This window comes from Delphinapterus leucas, chromosome 2, assembly GCF_059928025.1.
Source record: "Delphinapterus leucas isolate spDelLeu-1000000601 "Yukka" chromosome 2, BTC_Dleu_Yukka2, whole genome shotgun sequence".
Taxonomy (NCBI): domain Eukaryota; kingdom Metazoa; phylum Chordata; class Mammalia; order Artiodactyla; family Monodontidae; genus Delphinapterus; species Delphinapterus leucas.
Genome location: NC_143130.1, coordinates 5089211 through 5095210, shown reverse-complemented (window position 1 = coordinate 5095210; position 6000 = coordinate 5089211).

The following is a 6000-nucleotide window of genomic DNA, read 5'->3' as shown; positions in this document are numbered from 1 at the left end:
GGTTCAGCCTAACAAGTCTTTCCAGCCTGCTACATCTGCTTCTCATGGCCTTCAGGGAACCCCAAAAAGTTGAGAGAAAGAGGCCACAGAGGAATCGAAAAAAATTAGTCTTGATGATTACATCGAGGAAAGAACGTGGGTTTGGTTCCTAACACAAAAAACGGACTGGAAGTAAAAAAAATCAGAGGCTTCTTAAGTTTTGGAAGGAATCACAGTGCCAGAGAAACATTATGAGCCCAGAATAAAAGAATGCCCTTGATTGCTCATTCCTTAACATTGTCCTTCATCTCCTCAATTTACACAAGTAGGAAGTGGACTACAGAAGCAATACATCTGGGACTTCCCTGGTGGCGCAGCGGATAAGACTCCATGCTCCCAATGCAGGGGGCCTGGGTTCGATCCCTGGTGAGGGAACTAGATCCCACATGTATGCCACAACTAAGAGTTTGCATGCCACAACTAGGGAGACCAGGTGCCACAATTCAGGAGCTGGCGAGCTGCAACTAAGGAGCCCGCCTGCTGCAACTAAGACCAGGTGCAACCATATAAATAAATAAATTAATTAATTTTTTTAAAAAAGCAATACATCCACCAAAGAGGAATTCCACAGTACCCACTATATATATGATGCTTTGGGTTGTCCTCTTTGGGGAGACAGTGTGTTCCATGTGTGGAAAAAAAGTGTGCCCAAAAGATGTCTGATTTTTAGGGACTTTCTGCTGCTCACCTCAACCTCTCTCCTTCCTAAAAACAAGGATGACATTTCTTATCCTTCTGTGCAGTTAGGTATGACCAGGTCACCATCGGATGATACGTGAGCAAAAGTGCTGGGCACCATATTTATATCTGGCCCATAAAAAATACTCAAAACTGTACTTCTCCATGTTTGTTTCTTTTTTGCTGAATATATGTAGATGGACAAATTTCGATATCATGTGTTGAAGACAGCAAAACACAAAACGCAGTGAGTCAGAGTCTTAGAATTACCACTTGGAGGTGAGTTTCCTACCAATCAGGAACACCTACTATATTTGTAGAATTTATTTTATTGAAGTATAGATGATTTACAAGGTTGTGTTAACTTCTGCTGTACGGCAAAGTGATTCGGTTATATACATATATACATTCACTTTCATATTCTTTTCCATTGTGGTTTATCACAGCATATTGAATATGGTTTCCTGTGCTGTACAGTAGGACCTTGTTGTTTATCCATCCTGTATATAACTGTTGGCATCTGCTCATCCCAAACTCCCACTCCATCCCTCCCCCACCCCACCTTGGAGACCACCAGTCTGTTCTCTATGTCTGTGAGTCTGCTTCTGTTTCACAGATAAGTTCATTTGTGTCGTATTTTAGATTCCACCTATAAGTGACATCATATGACATTTGTCTTTCTCCTTCTGACTTACTTCACTTAGTATGATCATCTCTAGGTCCATCCATGTTGCTGCAAATGGCATTATTTCATTCTTTTTTTATGGCTGAGTAGTATTCCATTGTATATAAGTACCACAACTTCTTTATCCATATTTATCCAGTCATCTGTTGATGGACATTTAGGTTGTTTCCGTGTCTTGGCTATTGTGAATAGTGCTGCAATGAACATAGGGTGCATGTCTTTCTGAATTACAGTTTTCTCAGGGTATATGCCCAGGAGTGGGATTGAAGGATCATACGGCAACTGTAGTTTTAGCTTTCTGAAGAACCTCCATACTGTTTTCCGTAGGGGCTATACCAATTTATATTCCTACCAACAGTGTAGGAAGGAACACCTACTATTGACTTTACAAAAAATTAGAAATAAACTTCAGTATTTCTTAAACCATTACACATCTTGAGGTTTGTTGATTGTACTTGCTTATCTTTACCCTATATCAGTATTTAATAGTCCCAATTCATTTAATTTTTTCTTATAATTTTCTGATAAAAGCGCATGTGCTTCATCTCAGAAATTTCCTGAAATGTAAATTCTACCTAGCAACAGTCCCTGAAATTAAATACCTGGAGAAATTCATAAGACAAATATGCTGTTTTAGAATTTACATCAAAAAATGAAAGCACGAAAATGTGTTCAGCATATCTTTATTATTATGAAACACAGATACTAAAATATCAATAATGGGTACAGAGTTGTAAGGAAACGATCAATAATGAAGCAAATGCATTTTCATAGCTCTTCAAGGATTTAAGCACAAAGCATAGTTACTGAAATATTTTAACAATATCAGATTTATATTTTAAAAGCAAGCGCCAATGCATTTTGTCTCTTACAAAACATTAATATTTTAAAAACCCAGTCATCCTAATATGTCTTTGAGGCGAGTTACTATTCATTTATTTTGAAAAATAACTTAATTCAAGTATAGATTTCTAAAACCTATGAGAAGCAGCTATTATAGGGTCGATTATACCGTAACAAAAATAGTGTAGGAGAAGCTCAGGGTACCTACTAAAATTCCTCCACCTGGAAATAAAGAAGACAATCATTTATATACCACAAAAAAGGTATAAGACACTTTACAATGTTGTCATGATTAATTGCAATGAAAACATAATTGCAGTGACATCTCTTTAAATAAATAATATTGGCTTTATCTCATTAGAAATTATGTTTGCATATCATCAGCTTTCAGGATTTCTTCACTGACAGATCTCTGTTTCACATTTTTAAAGGATATAAAAAGAATGTATGTGAAATAATAATATAATAATGATAGCAGCAATGGCTACACATATTGAATCCTTATGTGCTCACCACTTTGCTTACCACTTTACACAGATCATTTAATCTTTGACATAAATCACAGTGATATTTTTGGATACGTCTCCTAAGGCAAAATAAGTAAAAGCAAAAATAAACAAATGGGATCCAATTTAACTTAAAAGCTTCTGCACAGCAAAGGAAACCATCAACAAAACAAACAGACAACCTCTGGAATGGGAGAAAGTATCTGCAAATGATATGACCGACAAGGGGTTAATATCCAAAATATATAAAGAGCTCATACAACTCATTATCAAAACAACCCCACAAGTAACCCAAACAAAAGATGGGCAGAAGACCTGAATAGACATTTTTCCAAAGAAGACATACAGATGGCCAACAGGCACATGAGACAATAGAATATTACTCAGCCGTAAAAAAGAATGAAATTCTGCCATTTGCAGCAACACGGGTGGACCTGGACAGTATTATACCTCCTGTATATAAGTATATATATCTACTGTATATAAGTCAGACAGAGAAAGACAAATACTATATGATACCACTTATACGTGAAATCTAAAAAATAAAACGAATATATATAGTAAAACAGAAACAGACCCACAGATGTAGAAAACAAACTAGTGGTTACCAGTGGGGAGAGGGAAGAGGAGAGGGAAAAGACAGGGGTAGGGGATTAAGCAAGCTATTTAAAAAAAGATTTATACAAACTACTATGTATTAAATAGATAAGCAATAAGGATATATTGTACATCACAGAGAATTATAGCCATTACCTTGTGATAACTTAATGGAGTATAATTTGTAAAAATACTGAATCACTGTTATACACCTGAAACTAATATTGTAAATCAACAATACTTCAATTTTAAAAAGTTGGATTCCACCTTGGTAAAAAAAAAAAAAAAAAAAAAAAAATCCTCCCCACAGCGCTGTAAGTACTATTAATAACAGCTGCAAACTCCAGGGGGCGCCACTCACACATTGGTCCATGTAAATGGTGCCTCTTGGAGTTGTGCAAACAGCCTCCAAAGCCATACGTGGTGGTCCTGACTTTTATTTTTCTCACATTGGAGATGAGGAAACTGAGGGTCATAAAGGGAGAGGAGAAAAAATAATTTAAGAAAGTGAAACCTATACCAGAGACCCTCTTTAAGGGGTAGGATTAAAATCAGTTCATTTTGAAAAGACACAAAACACCTGTGCTGCTAATAAGTATTAAAGCAGTAAAATTAAGGTTGGCAAGAGTCTATAACCTCTGCCTATACCTGGGCATGTGCCTTTCCATGGATTTTAGACCTTCAGCTACCAAACAGCAACCAGGCATAGTTAGGGCACCTCTCCTGTGTTTCTAGAGCTCTCTGAGTGGTTCACTGCATTATGTTGTAATTCTTTAACAAGCGAGTCCTTCTGCTAGAATCTGAATTTTTAAAGAACAAACTGTCCCATATTTCTATCCCTATAAGCAGCCCATAACAGACATTCTACTAGTTTCTGGCAAATTAATGAAAGGGACACTAATTCTCTTACAAAACAATGCTACGTTTAAAAAACTTGTTTTCGGGCTTCCCTGGTGGCGCAGTGGTTGGGAGTCCGCCTGCCGATGCGGGGGACACGGGTTCGTGTCCCGGTCCGGGAAGATCCCACGTGCCGCAGAGTGGCTGGGCCTGTGAGTCATGGCCGCTGAGCCTGCGCTCCGCGGCGGGAGAGGCCGCGGCAGTGAGAGGCCCGCGTACCGAAAAAAAACAAAAACAAAAAACAAACTTGTTTTCTATCAATCACATTTGAGAACCAAAACCTCAACACATTTCAGAAGTCAGCTGATAGGAAATGGAGGAAAATGGCATTGGACCATCAAAGACAGCTTTCTAAAAGAGTGTCCTTATCATGAAGTCCCAGGAGTTGAACTACGTATGGTTATTTGGCATGAAACAGTATCACATGTCTCATCTTAAGACAAAGTTAACAGTAAAAAAACAATATGCTCTCTTATTTTAGTTCGAATTCTTCATTTCCTCAAGTCTGGACTAATTTTAGCTCTTAGATCATTTAATATTGAAGAAAATATATATATATATTTACAGCTTAGAGCCAATTACTTCCAAAAGTTTTAAAGGCAACTTGAAGAAATAATTAGCTGTATCTAAAATTATTCCAAATGCTATCTTGCTTCTAAAATGTCCCCTTTTTTTTGGTTGGTTTGTTTCTTCTTGTCTTGCACAAAATCCTCTTCCCTGGTTTGCTGATTTTGGGGGGAATAAAGTAAAGAACTTTAGAGTGAGGACCGCAAACCCCTACAAGCATGCATCCCTGCGATCGCTGCTGAGACCTGGCAGATTGCCAGTTAGGGGGAGGGAGTCATGTCCATAACTTCAGTGGATCTGATACAGAATAGAAACACTGGAAACTCAAAGAATGCGACAGCTTTAAGCTTTGAGACCTTACATATAGGAAAAATACATCAGATCACTGTCTCCTCAGGAATCTACCTTGTATGAAGTGTCTGAGGAAAGACTGATGTTACGTTTAGTGTCAGAAATGCCACTTCATGCAGCAGCATAGATAGACCTAAAGATGATCATACTAAGCAAAGTCAGTCACAAAGAGAAGGACAAATACCACATGACGTCACTTATATGTGGACTCTAAAATACAACACAACTGAACTTATCTATGAAACAGAAACAGACTCACAGACATAGAGAACAGCCTTGTGGCTGCCAAGGGGGAGGGGTGGGGGAGGGATGGAGTGGGAGTGTGGGATTAGCATATGCAAACTAGTATATATAGGATGGATGAACCACAAGGTCCTACTGTATAGCACAGGGAACTATAGTCAATATCCTGTAATAAAGTGTAATGGAAAAGAATATGAAAAAGAATATATATATATATATAACTGAATCACTTTGCTGACAGCAGAAATTAACACAACATTGTAAATCAACTATACTTCGGTAAAATATTTTTTAAAAATGCCGTTTCATGCTATGCGCTATTAAACAAAAGGTGCTTTGCAATCCCATGTATCTCAGAGACTGACAGCTCACACTTCCAAGCATCTGATATCATACAGGCACTTTTACTGTGTATCAACTGAGGATCTTGAAATAAAAGCCAAATTTGTCACTTGTGATGAATTCTGTGGGGAGTTGCCTTTGCAATGGTGCTAATGTCAAGAGATCACAAAATGCAGTAAGTGTGTGGCTGACTCAGGACATTGTATGAAGTCACAAGGGTCACAATTCACTAGTTCCAACATATGCTATGGA